This window comes from Nicotiana tabacum, chromosome 8 (genome assembly GCF_000715075.1).
Source record: "Nicotiana tabacum cultivar K326 chromosome 8, ASM71507v2, whole genome shotgun sequence".
NCBI lineage: Eukaryota > Viridiplantae > Streptophyta > Magnoliopsida > Solanales > Solanaceae > Nicotiana > Nicotiana tabacum.
The window spans coordinates 158,547,725-158,574,269 of NC_134087.1; the positions used below are offsets into that span (position 1 = coordinate 158,547,725).

At 44.6% G+C, this 26,545-nt stretch overlaps 1 long non-coding RNA gene across 1 annotated transcript; it reads left to right on the forward strand.

The window, feature by feature from the left end:
• The first annotated feature begins 557 nt into the window (after positions 1 to 557).
• Positions 558 to 2,121, forward strand: LOC142162581 (uncharacterized). The gene is made up of 2 exons (XR_012693813.1): positions 558 to 1,267; positions 1,674 to 2,121. It is a non-coding gene; the product is annotated as an uncharacterized LOC142162581 (long non-coding RNA).
• Positions 2,122 to 26,545: the final 24,424 nt, after the last annotated feature.

Sequence of the window (26,545 nt, forward strand, 5' to 3'; positions counted from 1 at the left end):
AATCGGCTCTCCACCTCGGTATACTCCATCAATGTTCCTACTTCTGAATTACACGTGGCCTGATTCCTTTATAGCCAAGGATATGTAGGCAGCTCAGATACCAGGGCTCAGTCACATTCTCCTCTCTTTTAGTTTTGGGTCTCTCAAAATAAGGGTCAGGTCAAAAAACATGTCTCGTCGTTCTTTGTCTGAAAATACTTCGTGTTTCTGGTCAAAGAGGGGCAGCTGTAGACATGTAATTTTTGACCCTCCCCAAGATTTCACACATTTTAGCGTAAATATTTAGTTTAGGTTTAGTATCACTATTTTAAATAGTTTTGACGCTTTTACTTAATTTTATCACAAAAAATAAAAATTACAAAAATATTTTTCATATTTGGTTTAAAGTCAATAAGTATTTATATTTATAGTATTGTAACATTTGAAAATGCAAAAATTAGTTTCACTTTTAGTATTTAGTTTTAATTAAGAGTGATTTTTATACTTTATAGATACATTATATTATTTGGTCTTCTTATCCAAAATTCAAACCCAAAAGACATGGTGTAACCCAATTTTCTAAACTCAAGCCCATAATTCCTAAGCCCATACTCCTGTAACCTAAAAATAACCCTAAAACCCTAGATATAGATTAGATTTTTTACACAAGAAGGGAGGAGGGATCAACCATTTTTTGACATTAGACCTAACCCTAGGAATCCCCCATCAGCTTCTTCTTAACAGAAGACAAAAACCTTAGCCCTAGCTAAGAGCTCTCAGCCGTTTCTGATAAAAAAACCGGCGGTACACCAGATCTCCCTTCAACAAGACCAGTAGCTTCACCACCATGGCACACCAGTTCCTTGACGACGGGAAGCACCATGAAAACGCTGTCCCTCACCACTAAAAGCTTGTCAGAAAATAGTAGCGGCTAAGCTTCAGCACACCTAGGACCCTTCTCCATCTCCTTCACACTAGCGACCCCCCCTCACCGTTCATCTTTCGGAATAAAAACACAGAGCCGTTCCCCTTCATCTTCTTCACCATCCCTTTCTTTCTCAAAACATCACTGCCGCGACCACACACACACGCACACATGAGAAACATAGGCTGAAGCTAAAAAGAATAAACGAAAAAATGTGGGTTCGGACAGAAATTGAGACAAGAACTTAGGATAGAGTTTGACTAAAGTTCGAGTTTTCTGTTGAAGTTGCCGATGAGTTTTCTCCGGTCGTGGTCATATGCACTGTCGAGGTCCAAAACAGTCATGGTCATGGTCATTATAGAGGTCTAATTCTAAACTTTTCTTCATTATCTTTTCTCATGTGGATATACTGTATTTACTTGCTATCGTATCCTTAGCTATTGTTACGCGGATGATTTGCCTTCTCTGTTTCAAATTGGTTTAGGTGATCTTTGTTTTTTTTATGTTTTAAGTTTTTAAGTATAAAGAAATATTCTGCAAATATAAATATGTGTTGAAGAACAAAAGCTACCTAACATGCTAATGAGTTCAGTCAGAGCATTTTATCAATGTGTATTTGATTGTTTCACTTAAGTGACTCGTGAGGTCAGTATTTGGCAAAGAGAATCTTATTAATTGAAATTAAGTGCAATATGGATTTTGGTCTCAGTTTATGAAATAAATTGGATTTAACACTAGATTTACTAATGTTTTATTTTTCAACCGACAGTAGCATGTTTTAAGCCTATCACACGTGGGTAGACAAATTTTCCGGTGCGTAAATAATCATCATGACTATGGGTACGGTTCCCGTGGTATATGTATGCAACAAAATCAGGAGGGCCGATTTCTTGCTATTAGTTCATTTCAGAAGAATACCTCGAGGCCTCAAGGACGCGAAGTTGTGGCCGAGTTCCCTCCCTCGAAGCTCGTCGAGGCTCGACCTAAAGGGGATGCCGATCGAGGTTAGAGTAAAAATGGGGATTCCCAAGGCACGCGGCTAAGTCTGACAAAGCTGGCCTGTCTAGAGCCTGTATCAAGGTGTCACATCTAGCCGTCCCATCTCCATACCTTTACAATTAATTCATTTTGTACTATGTTGAATTTCCCCTCCTATATAAAGGGGATCCTTACCACTTTGTAAGGGGCTGCTGTTGCTCCAACTATTCTACACAAGATCAATAAGAACTCTTTCTTTTCTCTTTAACATATTCTCTCGATACTATTGCTATTGCTTATTACTTTCATACTTGTTCTTCATTTATTGCTTGTTATTGGCCATAAAGAGCCTCATTTAATTATATCCTAACTGTTAACCCCTTCCCGATTATCCCCGATAGCTCAAGCCCGAGCCCAGGCAGCGACCTCGAGGCCCCTCATCGGTTAGTCCGAGGCCCGGACAGCTAATCCCTTGATTTGATTATAACTCAATTTTAGCTCGCATTTCATATTTTATCTTCACATATCTAGCATCAACTGCTTTAACAAGTAGCATAAAAATAGATCACATATTTTTGGAGTCCCATCAACAAATTTAATTATTATTACCATTTTCACGGTAAACAGTTTAGCGCCCACCGTGGGGCTAAAAATAATAGTGATTATTTTCTTGCTGGTTTCGTTACACAATGCAAGTTATCTTTCACACTTTTTCTTGTCCAAGATCTCCGTTTTCAGGTCAAAATGTTTGGCTTAGTGAACAACATTGAGAACGACAACCTTGAAAACCATTGATAAAACGGTATGGTTGTTCCAGTTATTGGCGCGCCACTACAGTACCTCGACAACACGCCTGGACCGATTCCAATGGAAGCGGGTTCACAAGACGCACAACAGGTCGACGAAACCTCACACACCGACAGGAGCATACAATATGGCGACTAACAGGAAGCCCGAAAAACCCCAGCTCGGGAAGAACGGTAAGTTAGGCTTCATGTTATTTTCAAAATATTGCAGGCACAACAGTTGGCTATGGTAGCACTGGAAGCTACTCCCCCGGCCGAACAGGTACCAGAGAGGTTGAGCAACAATGGATTGGTAGATGATCCTGCCATCATAAATATGATCGAGGACCTCACTAAAAGGATCGAGTCGGGCGAGAAAATGATAACAACCAACGACAAGAAGACTAAAACCTATAACTTTAGGGTCGACCAAGTCCCGGCGCACCCCCGGTCCCGAAAGGAATAGATTCGAAGAAGTTCGTGCAACGGCTGTTCCCAGAGGAAGCAGCTCTGAAACCCATTCCAAAGAAGTTTAGAATGACAGAACTCCCAAAATACAACGGGACCTTAGACCCCACCGAACACGTCACTGCCTATACATGTCCAGTGTAAGGCAAGGACATAAAAAACGATGAGATCGAGTCTGTCTTACTGAAGAAGTTCGGAGAAACGCTCTCGAAGGTGGCCATGATATGGTATCACAACCTAGCTCCCAACTCCATAGAATCATTCACCATTCTAGCAGACTCCTTCATAAAGGCACACACCGATGCCATCAAAGTAGCAAGAAGGAAGTCCGACGTATTCAAGATTGAGCATATGGAAGATGAAATGCTGCGAGAATTCGTATCTCACTTCTAGAGGGAACGAATGGAACTACCCCCGGTCTCCAACGACTGGGCGGTGTAGGCCTTCACTCAAGGCCTGAATGAATGAAGCTCAGTGGCCTCAAGGCAGCTGAAAGAGAATCTGATCGAGTATCCCGCTGTAACCTGGTCGGACATCTACAACCGGTATCAGTCTAAGATCATGATCGAGGATGGCCAGCTGGGAGCCCCCTCGGGCTCAGTATACCCAAGCAGGCTCCTGGCAAAGGAGCCGAAACCAAACAAAGAAAGATATCAATCGTATATCAAAGTTAGAGGAATACCCCGAGGTGCAACATGCCTCGCAATGATCGGAGAACGGATCGAGGACAGGATCCTCGAGGACTCATCAACAGAAGCAGATTTGATGAAAACACAGGGCCAACAGGGGTGCCTTGCCTATCAGAATATAATGTCAACGTTGATGTATCAGAGATCATGTTTACCATCAGCAAACCAGGGACATCGAATGGCCCAGGCCTATTTGGTCGGATCCTTCCTAGAGGAATCACAACTCAATATGTGAACTTCATGATATGCACGGCCATAGGACCGATGATTGTCACCAGCTCCGAAAGGAGATAGCCAGACTACTCAATACGAGAATTTTTGAGCGATCGGGCTAAAATTTAGTTCCGAGAAAGAAAGGAGGCCAAAAAGAATGAAGCAAATGAGCCATGACATGTCATCATAATATTGGAGGAGCGTCGACACTCCCCAGGAACCTGTGATGAGTAGAACAAAAATATCCATCATTAGAGAAAAACGAACCCGGGGATACGTACTCGAAGATGCCCTCACATTCAGCGAGGAAAACTCTGAAACATCGCCCCAACCACGTAGTAACGCACTGGTAACCTCTTTCCTCGTTAATTCATTTTGAATAAAACATATGCTCATGGATCTAGGTAGCTCGGCCAACATTATCGGGTTGAGGGTAGTAGAGCAGCTCGAACTGCTAGACCAAATCATTCACGCCTCTCGAATCCTTAACAGATTCAACACGTCGATCGAAACAATGAAAGGAGAGACCATTCTCCCAGTCAGCATGGCCGACGCAGCCCAAAACGCTAAATTCCATGACATCAAGGGAGACATAAGGTATAATGACTTATTCGGACGACCGTGGGTGCACTGCATGAGAGCGGTACCATCCACTCTTCATCAAACGATGAAATTCCCAGCAAAGGAAGAAATTAAGACCATCTATGGGGAACAACACGCAACACGTAACGTAGCGCCAGCACCAACATCTCCACTCTCGAAAGAGCCAAAGGATAATCAAACTACATCTTCGGCTGAGCCCGATTAAACATAGCGGAGGACCGTACCGAGTCCTCACTCCAAACAATAGGGACACATCGGACCTCAGAACATCACCGACGCTCCCTACGATAAGGTAAGACCACCTCCCTTTTTTTCATTATTTTACACTAACCCATACGTAGGTGCCCGATCAGGGCAGTCGAAAGTACTAACCCAACCCGAAGATCTCAAGGCCTCAACGACATCTATTGTACTCTTTTCCTTCGGCCAAGCTTCTATCCCGAAGAGGATTTCACCGGCAAGGTTTTGATGAGGCAATGAAAACGCGCTACCTAAGGAGGATCCAACAAGCGTACGAGGCTTCTTTCGCAATCAACTTCGAACACTGGAGGGCACCCCTTGAGAGGTCATCCACTCGGAAGAACTAGGGAACAACAAACAAGGTTCCAATAGGAAATGATGTACAGGTCCAAAAGGTCAAATGAACCGTGTCCGCATAAGCCGGGCTCACGGCAACAAAACAACATGTACTTATGCCAAACAATCGAAGAATATCTTTCACCAAAGCATCTCATGCTCCTAAGAAAATCCAGTATTTTCACAACAAGGATCCCTCCACCGAGAACTCCCCAAAATACTCAGACACTAGCATCAATAACTCGGCACCTGCATGGCCTCAGGGTCGGAATTTTACACTCATAAGCCCTCAACGAGGTAGCACGGAAATCACGAAACATCTCCAAAAGGGAAAAATGTCCCGAACACTCGGAGACTGGCATCGCTAACTTAGAAAGCACATGACCCTAGGGTTGGAAGCTCCAAAATCGTAAGCCCACAATGAGGCAATTCTGAGCTCACGAGTAACGGTACTGAGCCTAAGCAAACTCGATGACTCGGAGACTATCTCCAACCGCCACTCATTTAAAAGCCCGAGGCTATAAGACCCCGAGCGGGCAGACTCGGTCTAGTATGACCTATCTAAGGCAGCAACAAAACTATAAGACCTCAAGCAAGGCATGAATCATACATGTACCAAGTATCAACAAAACTGTAAGACCTCAAGCAAGGCATGAATCATACTTGTACCAAGTATCAACAAAACTGTAAGGCCTCAAGCAAGGCTTGAATCATACTTGTACCAAGTATCAACAAAACTTTAAGACCTCAAAAGGCATGAAAATTTTGTAAGACCTTACTAAAGGCATAAACTCAATCCCGAAGTTTAGGCTATATGTCGCATTTGTAAGACTCCTGAAAGGGCATACCCTCGATATAAACACCTAAATTACTACACTCAGGATCAAAAATAGCTCCGGCCAAACACAAATGACCATGGTCATATGGCTGTACCATCCAAATTAATGCGACTCGGTGACGCTTGACCGTCGCTATAAAATCACTGGCCATTACTTCGAATCTACTTCGAAAAGAGCCGATTAAACAGGCTACCGTCGACAGGCAAAAGAGCTTCAACCATGTCAGCTCCAAATTACAAGGCTTCGAGCTACTCAGCCTACAAGCTAAACCTTTTGAGGTGCTCGAACATCGCCGCAAATGACTTGAAATCGAGGTTCTTCCCAAACCGATGATGGCTCTGGCAAAATCATTTCAAAAAGTCCTTAACGAGAGGAAAACAAAGCCTACATATGCCTAAGGGAAAATCGTAAGAGACATTGTCGCCAGCCTAATAAGCCTCAGGGCCACATATTAAAAGGTTGCAATGACAAAAAGCATAAGAGCCACTGCCGCTAGCTTAAAATTTGAAATCTTGAGGGTCAAAATGAGCTCGAGTCGTAACCCGATTCGGAAACCAAACCCAAAATAGCTAACAATACATGTCTAAGGGCAAGGTGTAAGAGTCGTTGTCGCCAGCCCAAGCAAATACAGAGCTTGAGGGTCGAATGAGCTTGAGTCGAAGCCCGACTCGGAGACTAAACCCAAAACAGTTGAGCAAAATCGTAAGAGCTCTAACGCCACCTTACAGTAAAGGTTGCATCGACCGAGCGCGTAAGAGCCTCCGGGCCTGCCTAATGAGCCCCAGAGCCATATCACGAATCTAAGGATTCTCACCAACTCTGAAACCAGTCCACCTGGTCAGAAGCAAAGCATAAAAGGGCAAAGAAGAAATAAAGCCTTAAGTTTTTTTACATACGTGAAGAGATACATTCTCCATCTACAAACATGCTCTTAAGGTATCACATACAAGATGGCAAAGCCTATGCCCCGCCCCTTAGGGCTACGGCTTACCAGCCTCATCTTCACTCTCCTCAACATCAGACAGAAGTGACCGAGCATCACGTTTGTCCGCCCTCGCTCGCGCCAACTCTTCCGGGAGAACAAACCCCTGGCACCTACTTCCTCGAGAACCCTTCTCCGGGATCTGCAACGAGCATATTCTTTAATCCTCTCTTCACAATAGAGGATCCTCTTCAACTCGGATTGGGCATCGGTAGCATCCTTCAACTAAATTTCCATCTTCAGATCATCCTTAGTCCGACTCAGTGCTGCTTCGGTCCGAGCATCAACGATCTCAGCCCTGACCTTTGAAAGTTTGGATTTGAGCTTCGTGATCATATCCGCTTGAACTGAAGCGTTATCATGAGCTAACCGGAGTTGGACCTCAAAGGCAAGAACTTTAGCCAAGGCACCTTTCCCCTTTGAAGCTTTAGCCTGCACGTGAGCTCTTAGCTCGCCACAGTGATTCCTGACTCAGTCAGCCTCACCCTTGAGGTGCTCCAGGGCCTCCGTCTTTTTCTGCAGCTGGGATAGACAAAGAATTAACCTAAGAAGTTAAAAAGCAAAATGCATACCCTCCTAAGGCGAGAAGTTACCTGCTTCATCAAATAGCTCTCGTAATTCGAGCCTGGTACGCCTCATATCGCCAGTGTGCCAACTCAACTTCCTTCTCCTCTCAAAGGAGCCCAAGGGACCTACCCTCATCCAGGGCTTTCCAGAGCCTGGCTCCATGACAGAGCAGCTCAAAACTTAGCCTGCCAAAGGCCTGCAAAAGAAAAACTCAATAAGGAAGGGAAGATGCGAGATTCGGAAGGCCTGTGCCAAAGCTCACTGCAAAGTGAAGTCGGCGGACTTCCTCGAAGGCTGAGCACACCTTTGTTAATCTAGTCCCCTCGGCCCTAGAAGAATCATCCCTGGTCGAAGCATGATTGCTCGGAGGAACCACCTCTCCAGAACCGAAAACTTCGGGTGTAGAAGGCTCGGACGATGCTTTCTCCTCAAACACTTGACCCCGTTTATTATTGTCGTCCTTTGGCTCGGAAGCTGACAACCCCTCCCCTTCTCCAGAGGAGCACAACCTCGCCCTTGGAGACCCTCTGATACCTACGATGGCAAGATTGATACATGAAAAGGGGAAAATGTCTTCTTATATATATGAGAGACAAGGTAAAAGCAGCGTACACGCATACCATGATATTTTGCTTCCCATCTGCCTCGGGACACAGCTCGCCACCTATGCTCGTCACATGTCAAATGGGTCGCTAGCTTCCGAACCCAACCGGGCAGATTAGGAACTTCGCTCGGCGCCCATGAAATTTCTGCAAAAAAGGAGGAAAACACGATTACTAAAATAGCATCCACCACGAGCAAATCCGAGAAAGCACGAGATGTTCCAACTCACGCATATAATTCTATTCCTTAGGGAATGGTATAAGTTCCACAAGGATAACATCAACGTCAGCCATCCAGACCCAGACGAACCGACTAATCCACTCTCGATCTCCATCTTCCTTATCATCAACAATAAATGATGTGGACGAACGGCACCGCAAGGTTAGCAGACCTTGATGATGAAAGGGTCGGTACAGCCTGACAAGATGACTGAGCGTAAATTCATGCCCTGCCTTCTCTGTGAAGAATATCATCATCAGCACTATTCGCCAAAATGATGAATATATCTGCGCCAAGGTAACCCGATACTTTAAACTGAAATCGAGCACAACCCTATCAAGGGGGGCTAGTGCGAAAGGATACAAGTACATGTTCAAGAATCCATCGGCAAGGTCCGTGATACCCTTATTCGGGGGAAGCACCTGCAACGCTACCCCCTCGCCCCATCCGCAGTCTCTCCTCACTAGCTCAAGGTGCTCCTCTCTTATTGAAGACATAGTCTTCAAGGTAAACTCCTATGGATCCTGAGCGCTGGGAGTAGAGGTGGGCATATTTCGGTCGGAACCGAATAAACCAACCGAACCAATTTTTTTTATTTCGGTTTCGGTTATTCGGTTTGTTCGGTCGGTTTCAGTTTAAAATTTTTAAATTTCGGTTTTTCTGTTCGGTTTTCGGTTATTAAGTTTTTTAGTTCAGTTAACCGAAAAACCGAATTATTAACATATATGTTCTTTAAGTTATATATAGGCTAAGACCATAGGTAATAAATTAATACTATTATATCCAATCTATCAAAGACACAACCCAATTAAGTAAGTCCATCAACTTTCCAATCTTAACGACTTTCAGTCTATTAAAACTTCCATAGCATATGTGATAGAAACCGGGAGAATTTCACACAAAGTTGTAATTTACACTATGTTTGAATTTTATGATCCATAAAGTGTGCAAAGTTTAGTCTATTTTTTTCTATAAACACAATATTTCCAACAATTTTGAAGTTTTGGAAAAAATCAACAAATTCGCCCGTCGTATTATTACATAGAAGGAGTCCAATATGATAATGTTCAAACCGAAAACCGAAATGAAATAACCGAACCAAAATTAAAATAACCAATCTGAACCGAACTTATTTCAGTTCGGTTTCGGTTACTATTTTTACAAAATCGAAAACCGAATCGAATTTCTTCAAACCGAACCGAACTGACCGAATGCCCACCCCTAGCTGGGAGTGGAACTCTCCCTTCTCTACTGGATAGACACTGAAGTAACAATCATAGCTATGGTAAAGCTAGCAAACTGAAGCAGGAACCTACACAAATGCTTTGGTGCTAAGGTAACGAAGGACTCAACGCCGAAACGGAAGGATAAAAATCTAAAATATTGGGATCTCCCAAGAAGTGAGAGAATCTCTATATATATATGTGGGGAAACAACAACGGTCCACCTACCCAAGTTAGGCCCCGAGAGGCCAATGGCTTCGATACGAGTTCCGAGGTGGTACCCGACCTCAAGGACCTCCATCGAAGAGAAGTTAGGCTTCAAAAATCCAGCACGTCGTCTCCAGTCCTGAGTTGATACCCGAACTTGAGGGTTCCTCTCAAGAAAAAAAGTAAGCACTTCGAGCTCCGTCCATGAGGGCTTGACCTCAGAACATCGCCTAAATATGGGTAACCCCTCCTCAGGGACCTACCTACAATGTCTTAAAAGGTTATCTACATTAAGTTCAAATTAAATCTCCATGTGCCTGAAGCTGACCTTCACTCAGAGGCCGCTTTCAAATATTTCAAGGTTCGATGCGCTATCTTCATGTGACTCAAGGGTCCCGATGACCCGAGTCTATCGGACCATTTCAGGCTTGGTCCGAGGAACAATGGTGGGATCGAAAAGGAGCCATTTCTATCAACCAAAGACTGAAAGAAGTACTCGCAGTTGAGTTAGATATTGACAATCATTAGCAGAAGCATACATTCAGAATTCCCACAAATATAAATGAATATGGTAAGCATTAATGGCAAAAGTCAAGAAAATAGTTTCACATTCATATTAGTAAACATTTTCTTACAACGGTCCTCAAGGGGTCCTTATATATAATTACAAAAGCCCACAAGGGGTTTCTACACAAAAACAAAGAAGCGATAAGGTTCGCGTAGCGAAGGCCTAAAGCCTAATCTACCCTCGAAGGTCCATCTCTGGTAGCCGCATCTCTGAGTGCCACCTCCTCGAGCTCGCGTCATCGAACGCAATTCCTTCGATCGCCACCTCCTCTAGGTTCCCAGCTCGATCCTATGAAATTACAACACTGAGGGAGAAAATGAAGAAGAGGAAAGGGGGAGGATGCAGAAAAGGCAGAAAAAAGAGACATAACCCGCCGAAGCCAAAGGTTGAAGATTCGGCGGGCCCTAGCCTCAATGGCCGATTGTGCCATTTTTATCCCTTGGGAGAAAAAACCCAAGGGATGAAGTGCCACACCAGGCCAGGGAAGGAGAGAGAGCAACGGTGTATAGTCCTTTACTCTCCCAAGCAACGGTGTAGAGTCCAAACGCCCTTTTAGATCAAAGGACGCCAGTCGCCCCGTATCACCATATCGAGCCAATAAGGACAACAGTAGCAGGCATAACAACAACAACAACAGCTACAAGATGGTACGTTCTCGCTCGGCAAGGGGAAAATCAGGTAGGAGGCCACCGCACAACCGATGGGAATGCTGCCAAATGGCCTTAAAGCCGTGAACTCCAAACATGGTGATTAGCAATAAAGAAAGATGACGAGAAGAAAGGAATGAGTGGATGAAGGGAGGCACTTGGATAGAAAAATAATGCCAGAATGCCCCTATTTATAAGAGATAATGACATGGTCATCAATGCCTCTAGAAGACTGACCGATAGGTGCAATTACTGTGTTCTTGAAGAACTGAATCGATGGTGGTACTATCGCTTTGAAGAACGGGAATCAACAGCGTATTGAATGGCGTCGAAAAGAAAAGTCCATGGGATGTCCCGCTTATTGTGAAAATTCACGTCATAGATTGAATCATCGGCATGACGTCGTCACAAGGAAGCCCGAGGAGTCGGGCATCAGAATTGTTTCACATCACTTTGTTCTAGGAAATGCGGAGACTATTTGTATGCGGAAAAATCAGGAGGGCTGGTTTCTTACTATTAGTTCATTTCAAAAGAATACCTCGAGGACGCAAAGCTGTGGCCGAGTTCCCTCCCTCGAAGCTTGTCGAGGCTCGACCAAAAGGGGATGCCGATCGAGGTTAGAGTAAAAATGGGGATTCCCAAGGCATGCAGTTAAGTCTGAGAAAGCTAGCCTGTCTGGAGCCTGTATCAAGGTGTCGCATCTAGCCATCCCATCTCCATACCTTTAAAATTAATGCATTTTGTACTTTGTTGAATTTTTCCTCCTATATAAAGGGATCCTTACCACTTTGTAAGGGGTTGTTGTTGCTCCAACTATTTTACAAAAGATAAATAACAACTCTCTCTCTCTCTCTCTCTCTCTCTCTCTCGTTTCACTCTAATATATTCTCTCGATACTATTGCTATTGCTTATTACTTTCATACTTGTTCTTCATTTATTTCTTATTATTGGCCATAAAGAGCCTCATTTAATTATATCCTAACTGTTAACCCCTTCCCTATTATCTCCGATAGCTCGAGCCCGAGCCCAGGCATCGACCTCGAGGCACCTCATCGGTTAGTCCGAGGCTCGGACATCTAACCCCTTGGTTTGATTATAACTCTATTTTAGCTCGCATTTCATATTTTATCTTCACATATCTAGCATTAACTTCTTTAACAACTAGCATAAAAATAGATCACATATTTTTAGAGTCCCATCAACAAATTTAATTGTTATTACCATTTTCACGATAAACAATATAGTCATGATACTTAATCCCAATTCGGATGTGCATTTCATGTGACCCGGCCTCAACTTTGAACACTAATAAAATGAACATGTTGTAGGTCATAGGTACAGTTCCCGTGATGCGATTTTCAATCAAACAAATTCCATAATTGTTTAAAATAATTAAAATCAGTTGAAAAGCTAAAAATGCACAATAGGTGTAATATGTAATAAATAATATAACTAGGCCAATTATTAATAATTAAGAAATCGTGCTAAAACCACGGATCCCGGGAATGCCTCACACCTTCTCTCAGATTAACAGAATTCCTTACCCGAATTTCTGTGTTTCACGGACTGTAAAATAGAGTCAAACTTTCCTCGATTTGGGATTTTAACCAGTTACTTGGGACACCATAAATTATCCCAAGTGGAGACTCTGAATTTGAATAAATAATCCCATTTCGGTTTTGTCACTTAAATTGGAAAAACTCCCCTATACCCCTTTCGGGTAGAAAACGGAGGTGTGACACACCTAGTCCGAGAATTTTATGCCAATGTGAGACACATCAAGAAAGGGACTAAGGTGACAAAGGTGAGAAATTTGTAGGTCAAATCTGATCAGACATTCCTGAACTCTTACTTGGGGCTCGAGGATATAGAGCCGATACAATATCTGGAGAAATGTCAACTAGGTGATGCAGCTCGCCTTTGGTTAGCCGAGATACTAGCAGCTCCAGGCCCACCACCACCGTGGATCACAACAAGGGTTCCCATTTAGCGGAACACCCTCAACTTTGAAGCCAAAGGTTGGTAAACAATTCCACAGCCGGATTGGCCCATGTAAAAATGAAAACATCCTTCCTATTCCTCGAGTAGTTTTAGTAGCATCTATCATGGTCGGGTACCCTATCAACGTGGGTTTCATCATGTTGTCCAACATGTCAGAAGTTGTTAAGAAGGGAGAAAGCTCCTACCCGTATCCAAACACCATCATAGAATACCTTACGAATGCAGGAGTGGAATCAAAGCCATTTGATACAAAGGTTCGGGCAAAGCAGCCCTTTTCATGGTACTCTCTTAAGGACCCGAGGAACCAAAGAACAAGAGCAAGGGTCAACCAACTACTACTGAGGGCCAGTATGAAGAGCTTTCGGTGGTAGCTACAGCTTTAGCAGCCATACCTTCAGCTGACATGCCTGCCATTTCAGCCAGGCTTTCTAGCAGTACGACCGCCATACCTCCACCCTCATCATCTGGACCACCAGTAAGCTTCAGTGCCGTCATCTTCCACTTACCCACTCACACCGCTGAGAGTCTCCCAGTCTCTAGCAAGTATCAACAATTGGATGCAGACAACTACTGCAAAGATGGCTGACTTATCCAGTGTTGTTGCAGCACAGTGTTCCACCCCAGCACCCCAGACTTCTCCCATAGTGGAGGAGACCTTGAAGAAGATTCTAGAAAACCAACAGACCATTATAGATACTCTGGTGACACATAGGGGAGTCATTGAGGAGTTAGGTAAACATGTGAAGAAGATGAGGAAATCACAAGCCTCGAAGAAAGCACTTGACAAGCTAACCAAAGAGGTGGCCAAGATAGCATCAGCTGGGGATCTTTCCCTTGATCTACTGATGGAGTCAGCACCAGTAGCACCATCAGTACCAGAGGCATCTGAGGCAGCAGCTGGCCATTCTGAGGAGCCAAATCTCGCTGCCCACACTACTAAGGCAGTGTTATAGATGTTCACCAACCCAGCTGCTCCCCGAGCAGAGGACGATGAGATACAGCTAGAGGAGCCTGAGGGTGGTGATGATTCTATGGACACTGAGGCCACATAGGGAGTATTCTACACTCTTTCCCTTCCTTGAATTTTATTTTGGTAAGCATTATAATAGGGATAATGCTTATTCTTATTTGGGGGGGAGGGGTGGAACTTATTTTGATTTGGTGACAGTTGGCCTGTAATAACTTGATAACATTCTCTTTTCTTCTTTTTATTTATGTCCATATTCTTCTTTCTCTCTATTGATGTATATATTCTCTCTCTCTCCTCTCTTATCTTGTATATTCATTTCATTTATGCTTTCAGTAGTTTATTCTATAGCTTCGTCATCTTGTTTTCTTAGTAGTCAATGTTTAGCTTAATAGCGTCTTATTTATGTTGATAGCTTTGTTTTGTCTTGATAGCTTCTTTTTATGTTTAAGTGATCAATAAGTCTTTGATTTTCTTAATTCCACGGTTCTTTCCAAAGGTGGTTTCTGTGTGAATCGGGTAACTCTTCCCAACGATGGATGACGTGACAACCTTCTTAAGGGATTGAGTCTGTTTTTAATGTTTAGGTAAAAACAATAGTATTGAATAAAAGGGTCAAAAATGCTTCACTTGGTACCAATACATTTACCTATGGCCTTATGGTTAAAAACAAATTCTTGGCAAGAAATAACTCTAACTAGTGATCTTTAGACTCTTGTGTTGACTTGAGCAATCATCGAGTGGTTTAGTTGAACCATTAGTGATTTTCAATCTTGAATATGGTTGTTTTGGGCTCTCGACTCTATCCTTTTTAACAATTCAGTTGTGTGAGAAGTGAGATTTTTGTTGCAAGTCCAAGTACCCATGTGAATGGTCTAGAACTTGCCCCAAATGTGTTTTAGGCGAAATTCTAAGTTTTGCTTGGCTTGAGAAGTAATTGTAGGCTCTCCTTTCCCTGTTTAAAATTTTTCATGTCCCACCAATGTTGCTATTCCTAGTCAAACCATTTGAGCCTAATACCTTTCTCATTTGATAGCCACGTTACAAGCATTTACTCGTTTTGTAGTGACCCTCTCTTGGAACCCTAGCTTTCCTTAACACTCTTGAGAAGTAATTGGCTAAAACATAAGTTTGGGTAGAGACGGGGAGTTTGAAAGTGGTATCAAGGCACAAAAAGAGAAGAAATGAAGAAAAGGAAAGGCAAAGAAAAAGAAAGAAGGAACAAAAGAAAAATGTAAAAAGAAAGTGAATAAAGTGAATAGTTGAAGGGATTCAAAGAAAAGCAATGATGCAAAGCATGGAGAAAACAAAGAAGGAGAAAATGAATATCATGACCGAGAAAGAGTGATGCTAAGTCTCTCTAGTTCCCCTAAGAAAAAAGAAAATGACTCAAAGAGTCGGCAAAACATAAGCCAAAAAGAGAAAAATGGAATGCTTGAGGAAAGATGAACCCGTTTCTATTCCAACATTCCCTACCTTTGTTCAAAAGCCTTCATTACATTCCAAAAAAGCCCTACGGGATTTCAAGCCAAGTGAACTTACATTAGTGGTGATTTACATGAGGGGCATATATATGGTACTTAGAGCTGTACTTGTGACATTCTTTTTCAGAGAGATGAGCGAACTTTTCACAAATCCTTGAATTGAGTGCTACATTCTTTAGTGAGTTATGCTAACGGAGAGTGGAAGAGGAGGAATTTGGGATCAACAATGACCTACATGAAAGAGTGAGCTTCTTTTATGAATAAAGTCAACTCTTTTAATGCTCTAGGAGGGGAATCCCAACATAGTACAAAGTACATTAATTACAAAGATAAGGGGATGGGACAACTAGATGACACCTTGATTCAGGGCTAGGGTAGTCTACTAGGCTATGTCAGTCCTAGCCGTGTGCCTTGAGAACTCCCCATATCTATCACAACCAAGGTCAATATTGTCCCTAGGTCGAGCATCGACGAACCTCGAGGGAGGAAACTTCGACCATAGCCTTGTAGCCTCGAGACTTCGAGATGGTCTTCTAAAGTTCCTCGATGATGAGAAATTAGACCCTCCGATTTTACTATATACAAGTAGTCCCCGCGTTTCCTAGAATAAAGCGATAGGAAATGATTTGGAGCTTCCATTTTGAAGGCATCATTGTTGTAATGTCATCTTATCAGAGCATTAAATGCCATGCCCAAAAAACCGCGCAAGGGTCACTGTCAAACGCAACTATCAAGAAGCCCACGAACCGCTACTAGTTCGTCCCTTCCATTTCCCACACAGCTCCTATAAATGTACCAATTGTTGGGTAATTTTTACTTTCCCAACTACTTTAGATTAGAAAAGCTAGACGCATCCCTACTTGCAACCTTTCTTCTTTTTTTCTTAGAGAAATTTTACCATCATCACGGCTAGAACCTCCAAGACGGTTCCTCGGAAAGACGAGACTGCCTCTTCATCTCGAACATCTAAAGGGAAACCCAAAGTGATACCCACCTTGGGACAATGTACTCCCACCGAGCTTGATATGTCGAAGGACTTTACCATCGATAAAACGGCATCCACACCGGGCCGATGTGAACATGTATCTCGATACATTAGTGTCGTGACCAACATAGGGACGGTAAAGAAAGACTGCCGATGGAGGGAGGCAGTGGAGGTGGAGATTCTCAGCCCTTATGAGAATATAACTTATCACAAGGCTGGCTTCCTTCATGTATATACTTACCCGTTCACTTTGGGTCCTGTCAATCCCTCCAAAACCCCTTCCCCGGAGATAGATCCGGTTATCCTCAATTTTTGTGACAAATATCAAGTGACGCTCGGTCAAATCTATCCTTCTTTCTAGAGGATAGTCTTGATGCTCCGACATTTCTCCGATGGGGTTGAGGGCGATACCTTTACCCTCAACCATTTGATCAGGCTGTACAACCCTCAATTTTATCGAGTCTTGATTAGGCTTCACCACTGATCCAAAAAATCATTTTTCTCGAGCATCGACGAGGATAAGGATCAAGGGTGGATGAGTAGGTTCATCCGGATGAAGACCTGGGACATCATTCCGGCTGGAAGGATGCCCTTCCCAGAGAAGTGGAACACACAGGCGTAAGAATTTTTTTTCCTCAGACATGTTTTGTGATTTTCTTTCCTTTCATTTGGAGAAATAACCTCCTTTTGGTTTCTGCAGCTACCGCTTGGTATCCCGAAGCAATCTCGGATTTGCCGGGATGGATCGAGCGGTTGGACACTGCGTTCCCATATCTCGTTCGGTCATGGCCCGACCTGGATAAGAAGTGGTGGGTGGCCAAGAATCATGGTAAAGCTTCTTTGCCACCTATGTCTTAGATTTATGTTTCTCCCCGTATCCTTTGTGTTGATAAGTTACAATCACTGCACTCGTGTAGGCCTTGGCAAGAATATGCAGATGAGGCCACCCCCTGGTGGCGAGATGGAGACTTTGGAGCTCGCCAAGGTCAAGAAAAGGAAAGGTAAGGTGGCTGCCGATCCTCCCATGATAAAGAAACCTAAATCACGCGAGCCTCGAGCCTTTACTAGGACCTCAACTTCAACTTCTGGAGCAAGCCCCGGTGCTGAGGATGAGGATGATGATAAGGATGAGGGCGAGTGCTGGTTGGCACGGAGGACGAGGTCGGGCACTGGAGCTTCGCAGGTGCCTCGACTGGAGGCTGCTGAATTGGGAATGACCGACTTAGATCGGTCCGGTGAATCGGAGACCCTCGAGGAGGGTGTCAATGTGATCCCGGATCCGATGACCGGATTTGATGCAATTTCCGCTGGGCGGACCGTTGCCACTGATCCTGAAGGGTCGGGACCCAAAGGTTTTCAAGGTCAGGAGCTACCCCTCGGAGACATCGATGATATATGCGATTTCAGTTTGGGCCCTCAGTTCTCGTCAGGGGAGCTAAGGGATGCTTAGGATCTGATTACTGCCAAAGCCGAGGATCCTCTCAAGGGGAGAGGCGCTTTTGGCAATATTCTCGATGATGTTAGTGAGAACATAGATATCAACGCTTTCGGTACCGCCAAGGCTGCAGAAAGGTTCCAGCAATAGGTGACAAATATTTTATGCATATTTCCTTTAGTCTCGAGCATTTTTTTCGTTCTTCTAACTCTTCTATTTTGCTGTAGTGTAAGGAGATGTATGATCATGACCTCTCCAGGCTTAATGAGGAGATTTCATGCCGTGAAAAGGAGCTTGAGAGGCTGACCTTGAGACTGCGAGAGTCAGAGGCTTACTCTGCCCGAAAGGAGAGAGAGTCAGGCGAGCTCCGGGCTGCTTTGGAGGGAGAATTCCAAGAAAAGGCTGCTCTTGCTGAGCATATACTTTGTTATGCATGAGTCCACCCTTTATTCCCATGATCTGATACTAACTGGCTTACCTTTCCACTTGCAGATCGGGCAAAGGGATTCGCTGATCGGGGAAAAGAATGCGGAGATCCTCAAACTGAGGGAACGAAATAGGGTGGTGGCCTCAGAGTTGGCATCGACCCATGATATTCTCTAAAATTCTTGAAAGGAGGTTGTTGCGCTGACCACAGTCAAGTCCTAGATCGAAGGAAAAGTTGCTACTTATTTGCAGGATGTAGCCACAGCGAATCAAACAGCCCATAAGATTTTGATAGGGGCCGAGCTGAAACTGGCCCAAGCTATCGAGCATGCTAGAGCGAAGGCAAGGAGGGAAGCCTTGGAGGGGGTCGGAACCAGAGGTGTCGATCTTTCAGCCGAGATTGAGGAGGCCCGAGAGTTGGAGAGAAAGTCGGCGCTCTTGATCGCTCCAGATGAGGATCCTGGAGATGGTTCGGATGATAGTGGCAATGAAGAGTAGGCCTTATGTCGCTTTTGCCCCCCCCTTTTTTTATTTTCTGTGCTTGTACTCCCGGGGGAATGAGTCTTGTAAAGTCATCCTTGTAAATATATTTTTGGCAATGCAAAAGGGTTTTTCTACCCCAAGTCTTTCCATTCTTTATATCTCGTTGCTCTTGCGAAGTTATTCTTCGAACTTTAATATTAACTCTTTGGAGCCCATTCTTGGAGCAATCAGGACCCCTGAAATCGGGTCCTACATTGAAGTTAGGTTGATATCTTCTTACGATGCTTGTGACAGCAAAAAGCCCCTGAGGTCTCGACACCTTTTGACTTTCGTGGGGTAGCAACATTCATGCGATCTCATAAAGGGAGCCCCGGGGTGATCCCAGGTGGTCCCGCCAGTACATTTCCCAAGGAAAACGTGGCGTTACCGTGGTCAGAAATAATTGGCCTTCTGGGTAGGCGAGCAACCTCTGCTTTGCCCCTATATATTCATTCATTTGCTTCTCCAATGAAGATTTTGCTACTCTGAGTAACTATTTCTTTCATAGAACTTGGCGCTTTGTGCTAGCTCTCCCGTCGTTTCAACTCATAATATTTTCCCAAATCTATATCCTCCTCTTCTTATTTTATCGTATCCATGACTGCTACGTCAACATCCGCCCATCAAGGAGAGGGGAGTTCTGCCTCTGTTCCACGTCCGGTCGGTGGTACACCGCCGGTGCCCTGTGAGCGGGCCTCGAGGTGCTTTGTCTTGAGGAAAGACTTTACGTTGGAGAGACCTCCCAACATTCAAGGACATTGGGAGCACGCGTCGAGGTTCATCTCATCAATAGGGGAGAAACACCTTGAATGATCAGAAAAGACTGTGGATGGGGAGAAGGAGTGGTGCTATAAGTACCTTCCTCTGAGGAGAGCATCATGACCTATGTAGAGGGTTTTTTGAGCGTGTATATGCACACTTTAACATTGGGTCCCCCTGACCGAGTCATCTTTGAGTTCTGTCGGAGATATCATGTTACCTAGGCGCAAGCTCACCCATCTCTTTGGAAGATAGTGCAGACGATAAGATACTTTGCAGAGAAGGCCGGCCTCGAATTTACCCTCAGTCATCTTGTGAGGTTATATTGGCCACTACGCTATCGGGGTTTAATTACTCTGCAACATCGATCCACTCGGTCTCCTGCCGTTGTCAGTGAAGAGGACAAGGACCGAGGATGGATAGGCTGATTCGTTCAATCACGGACTCCTTGGTTATATCATTCCTGGAGAGTTTCTGCGCTTTCCCGAGAAATGGAATTTCACACGTAAGTGTCATACCTGTATTTTTATCACTTTGTCTGGAGGTGGGCTCCATAACAACATTTTTCTATTTTATTTATTGTAGCGACTCCTTGGTTGCCGAATGAGATCCCTAATTTGGCTGAGTGGTCTTATAAGCTGGCAGCTTATTCGACCTATGATAAGCGCAGGTGGCGAGACCTGTCCAAGGGGAGATGGGAGGCAAAGCATCATGGTAGGAGCTTGGTGGCTTATTTTCCCCTAATTGTACTTTTCATTTTAGCGTACTAACTTAGCCGCGGCAGGTATTGGAGATTTTTCTGAGATGAGGTCGTGCCCTCTAGGTGAGGAGGAAAGATTGCCGACCTCGGGGTCGAGGGTCGACGATAAACGAAAAGGGTTTCCCGGGTGTGAGGAGGCTCTCAGTGGGGCGAGCCTTCTCAGCGGTTCAAAAGAGGCGATTCAACCGATCATCCAGTTTCGGAGGCCTCCGCTCTCAAAAAAAACTTTTTTCATTTCCGCTGCGGGTACTTCGAAGAGCGAGGAGCATGTAAAGGCTTCTTCTTTTCCTATCAAAGGCTCTTCGGGGGACACTAAGCCATCGGACATTGGCTCGGCCTTTGGTGAGGCTCAGCGGCTCGACTTTGTGGTAAGCTTCGGTAGTTGGTATAGGTTTATTCCGGTTTCACACCCTTCCTTTCTTATTGAATTTTCTTTTGTAGGCCTTTGACAGGCTTAAGTCCGAGATGCTTCGCTATGAAGCTAGGTTGTGGAAAGCTTCAAATAGGGAGAAATCCCTTAAGCTTCTTTATGCGAGAAAGGAACGCGAGCTGGTATCTCTGTGGTGTGAGGCGAATCAAAGCCGGAGCTGCTAGAGCTGCCTAGAGAGACATGTATCTTGAATTTCATGTTGACGTATACTCCTCCTTTCATTTTTGGAGATTAATGTTTCAATATTTCAGTTGGAGAGCAAAACAGAGTAGCTGGAGCGACTTTGGGGCGAAGTTGGCCGGGCCAAACGTGAGTTTAACGAGCTGCAAGCCCGTGTAGATGCCCAAGTTGCTTCCAAGGAGAGTGCTTTGGCTAAGGCTTCCACCCTTGATATGCGAATCAGGACAGCTCGTGCGAGTGATTCTGCACGGGCGAACATGATCACAAGGCTCGAGTCCAAGCTTTCAAAGGCGAAGGCCGAGGTGGTGAATGCTCGGGCCGAGGCTGTGATAAGAAGCACTAGGGCGGACTAAAAAGCAGCGGCCTATTTGAAGAGCACTGCCACTTCTAGAGCTGAGTTGAGGAGAACTCTTAGTCGTACGAGTAGCAGTAAAGAGTACGTAAAGTGCAAATCTCGGAGGGAAACTCTCGAGGAAATTCACGCCAGGGGTTTCAATCTTTTGGAAGAGATTTAATAAGCCAAGTCAGAGGAATATGACGCCAAGTTACTTCTGTCTGATGACGAAGATGGCGAGGATGGGGCTGTCGGGCCATAGTCCCCAAGGGGGAAGTTTATTTTCTTTCTTTATCTTTGTATATAGTGCTTTCACAGTATGCTGTAAATGGAGCTTGTATTTTATTACATGTATGTATAAGGGAGAAACCCCACGATTTTGTATCTTCCGGGTTTCTGTTTGCCGAGATTTTGGCCAGATCAGTTTGCCTTCGAGTTGGTAGGAATCCTTAGATTCGTGATATGGACATGGGGCTCATTAGGCTGGCTCATAGGCTCTTACGCACTTGGTCGATGCAACCATTTATGTGGGCCGGCATAATGGCTCTTACGCCTTGGGACGATGCAGCCCTTTAGTGTGGGCTAGCAACAATGGCTGTTACGCCTTGCTCTTAGGCATATTTAGTTAACTATTTTGGTTTCAGTCTCTGAATCGGGTTACGACTCGAGCTCATTTGACCCTCAAGTTTTCGGATTTGTGTGGGCTGGCGACAATGGCTCTTAGGCCTCAGGCTGATGCGGCCTTTAGTGTGGGTTGGAGACAATGGCTCTTATGACTTGGGTCGAAGCGAACTTTTATTGGCTTTATTTTTCCCTTGTTAAAGATTTTTTGAAATAATGTTTTGCCTACCTCTTCGACGGCTCGATAAAAACCTCGATTACGTGTCGTTATATGGCGATAATCGAGCACCTCGGGAGGTTTGGCTCAGAGGCTGAGTAGCTCAAAGCCTGTGATATGGAGCTAACATGGTTGCAGCTCTTTTGCCTATGTCAAGGGTAGCCTGTTTAACCGGCTCTTTTCGAATTAGATTCGAAGTAATTCAAGGCCTGTGATTTTGTAGCGACAGTCGGGCGTCCCCGAGTCGTGTTAGTTTGGCTGGTACAGCCTTGTGACCGGAGTCATTTGTGTTCACCCAGAGTCTTTTCGTCCTGAGTGAAGTAGTTTCGGCATCTATATCGAGGGTATGCCTTTTTAGGGGTCTTACAAGTTCGATATATAGTTGAAACTTTGAGATCGGGTTTATGCTTTTAGTGAGGTCTTACAAGTTTTACATGCCTTTGAGGTCTTACAGTTTTACATGCCTTTGAGGTCTTACAGTTTTGGATACTTGGTACAAGTATTGTTCATGCCTTGCTTGAGGTCTTACAGATATTGTTGTTGCCTTATGTAGGTCTTATGAGACCAAGGCTGCCCACATGTGGCCTTACGACCTCAGGTTTTAATAAGTCGATGGAGGTGGCGCTTGACGGCAGTCCCCGAGTCGTTGAGGGTTTCTTGACTCGAGAGCCATTACTTGTAAACTTTGTATTGCCTCCTTGAGGGCTTATGATTTCGGAGATTCCGACCCTGAGGTCGTGCATTTTTTAAGAATTTGACGCCAGTCCCCGAGTGCTCGGGGCACTTTCGTCCTTGGAGACGTTTTGTGATTTTCATGTTGCCTTGTTGAGGGCTTATGGGTTTGGAGTTCCAACCCGGAGGTCGTTAAGGTATTGAATTATTGCCGCCAGTCCCCGAGTACTCGGGATGTTTTGTCGGAGGAGTCATTTTCTAGAGGTGCCAAGCTTCTTTTGGAGTGTGAGATGCCTTGATAAAAGATACTCTTCAATTACTTGGTACAAGTGTATATATTTTCGCCGTCGGGACCCGGCTAAACGGACACGGTTCATTCGACCGTTTGGCCCGGTACATCATTTTCCTATTGGGACCCCATTTGGCGTTTCTTGGCTTTTCCAAGTGGATGGCCTTACAGGGGGGATCTTTTACCCCCAGTGTTCGAGGCTGATTGTAAAAGAAGCCTTGAATACTTGTCGAGTCATCCTTAGGTAGCATGTGAAGGTTGCCTCATTAAAAACCTTGCCGGTAAAACTCTTTTCGGGATAAAAACTCGGTCGAAGGAAAAGAGTGCAACAGATGCTTTAAACCCTAAGATTTTGGGTTGGGTTAGAGCTTTGACTGCTTTGATCGGGCGCTTGCACAAAGGCTAGAACTAAATATAAAATGAAAAGGGAGATGTTATAGCTCAGTGGTGATGGCGCTCTTGAACCTTGGTATTCGTTTAGAGGACGCAGTACCGTCCTTTATTCAGATACAGCCGGGAGCATGTCTCGTGGTTGCTATCTTATTATCGGTTCATTTCATAGCCCCTCTGCTGGAGGAGACTTTGGTGTTTCAGCTAGTGGCAGCTATCTCAAAAGATCATGTGGATGACATGTTGCGGCTCGTCTACTTTGTTCTTTTTGGTTGTTTCCCTTTCTCGAAACTGATTTTTGTCTTGGTCGTTGAGGAATTCCCGAAGGTGACTTTTGACGAACAACCGAGTACTTCCTCTCGGAGTTGCCGACAATCCTCGGTCCTGTGTCCGTGCATGTTGTGAAATTCGCACACTAAGTTATGGTTCCTTTGTGAAGGATCCGATCGTACATGCCTAGGCCACCTGGCGTCCCTGATTTTGCTGATGGCGAACACGATGTCTGATATATCGACATTGAAGTTGTATTCTAATAAGCAAGGTGCCTCTGTTGGTCCTGCGTTCCTATCGAATCTAACTCTGTTGAAGAGTCCCCGAAGATCCTATCCTCGATCGTTAGGAGGTGGGTTGCACCTCGGGGCATTCCTTCTATCTTCAGTTCGGCTGATATCTATTTTTGTTTGGCTTTGCCTCTTTCGCCAGGAGCTTGCTTGGGTATACTGAGCCTGATGGGGCTCCTAGTTGGTCGTCTTCGACTGGTATCGGTTGTGGACGTCCGACTAGGTCATAGTGGGATACTCGACCAGATTCTGTTTCAACTGCTTTGAAGCCATCGAGCTTCGTTCATTCAGACCTTGAGTGAAGGCCTATACTGCCCAGTCATCAGAGACCGGTGGTAGTTCCATTATTTCCATTTAGAAGCGAGATACGAACTCTCGTAGCATTTCATTCTCCCTCTGCTTGATCTTGAACACGTCAGATTTTCTTGTTGCTACTTTGATGGTACCGGCATGTGCCTTTATGAAGGAGTCTGCCAGCATGGCAAACGAGTCTATGGAGTTAGGAGCTAGGTTGTGATACCACATCATGGCCCCATTCGAGAGTGTTTCCTCGAACTTCTTTAGTAAGACGGACTCGATCTCGTCATCTTTTATGTCGTTGCCCTTCACTGCGCAAGTGTAAGCAGTAATGTGCTCATTGGGGTCCGAGGTTCCATTGTATTTCGGAAGCTCTGGCATTCTGAATTTCTATGGAATGGGTTTCGGGGCTGCTTCCTCTGGGAATGGTCTTTGTATGAACTTCTTCGAATCCACACCTTTCAGGACCGGGGGTGCGCCCGAAATTTGGTCGACCCTGGAGTTGTAGGTCTCGACCTTCTTCTCGTTGGCTTCTATCATTTTCTTGCCCGATTTGATCCTTCTGGTGAGGTCTTTGAGCATTTTTACGATGGCGGGATCGGTCATCGATCAGTTATTGCTCGATCTCTCCCGTACCTGTTCGGCTGGGGGAGCTGTCCTTAGTGCTACCGTGCTGGGAGTTTTCTGGTGACTTTGTAGTTGAGCAATCACTAGCTGTTGTGCCTGCAACATTTCAAAAATAACATGAAGGCTAACCTCTGGTTCTTCCCTAGCCGGGGTATCCTGAGCTTCCTGTCGGTCTTCTTGATGCACGCTCCTGTTAGTGTGGGAGCTTATGTCAACGTGTTGGGCGTCGCGTGGGACTGCGTCCACGGGGATTGGTTCTGGTGCATTCCTAGGGTTTCGTGGTGGCACACCAACTCCTGGAACAGCCACACCATTTTCTCTATGGTCCTCAAGATTGTGGTTTTCACCTCCATTCACTAAATTAGACATTCCGACCTGAAATCGAAGATCTTGGACAAGAGAAAATGTGTAAGATAACTTGTGTTATGTATTAAAACCAGCAAGAAAATAATCACTATTATTTTTATCCCCGCGGTGGGCGCGAAACTGTTTACCGTGAAAATGGTAATAACAATTAAATTTGATTATGGGATTCTAAAAATACGTAATCTATTTTTATGCTAGTTTGTTGAGCAGATGATGCTATGTATGTGAGACTTAGAGACGAAATGAGAGATAAGGAAAAAGTGATAACCAAACTGATAGGTCAATTATCGGTGACTCGAGCTTGTCGATTCGTGGCCTCGAGGTCGATTCCGAAGCTCGGCTGGGAGCTATCGAAGGTGGTCGAAGTATGACTAAGAGTTATATCAAAATCAACGAAGGCTCTTTATGACCAATGATAAGTAATAAATGATGAACAATAATGAAGATAGTAAATAGAAGCAAAATATCAAGATAATTTGTTAGAAAGCAAAGAGAATGTTTTTGTATATTTCGTGTGGAGCAGCTGGAGCAACAGGGAGTTTACAAAATGACAAGGATCTCTTTTGTATAGGATGGGAATCCCAATATAGTACAAAGTGCATTAATTACAAAGATAAGGGGATGGGACAGCTAGATGGCACCCTGATTCAGGGCTAGGGTAGTCTACTAGGCTATGTCAGTCGTAGCCGTGTGCCTTGAGAACTCCCCATATCTATCACAGCCGTGGTCAATATTGTCCCTAGGTCGAGCGTCGACGAACCTCGAGGGAGGAAACTTCGACCATAGCCTTGTAGCCTCGAGACTTCGAGATGGTCTTTTAAAGTGCCTCGATGACGAGAAATTGGACCCTCCGATTTCACCGTATATAAGCTTCAAGGATATGCAGACCGCACAATTATTGTGCGGTCGTAGAATGAAGCCATGTGGCCGCATACAGATTTGTGCGGTCCGCAGAAAAGGGCATGTGCTGTCGCACTCACTATTGTGTGGACTACAGAACAAGCAACTTGCGGCTGCAATCCAGAATTATGCGACCGCAGACCAAGCTCCTGCCAAGACTAAAGAAGAAGTGCGGACCGCACATGGAATTATACGGCCGTAGAACCTCTGAAAGGGCATTTTTGTTTGAAATTTCTAGCGGTGAACAAATA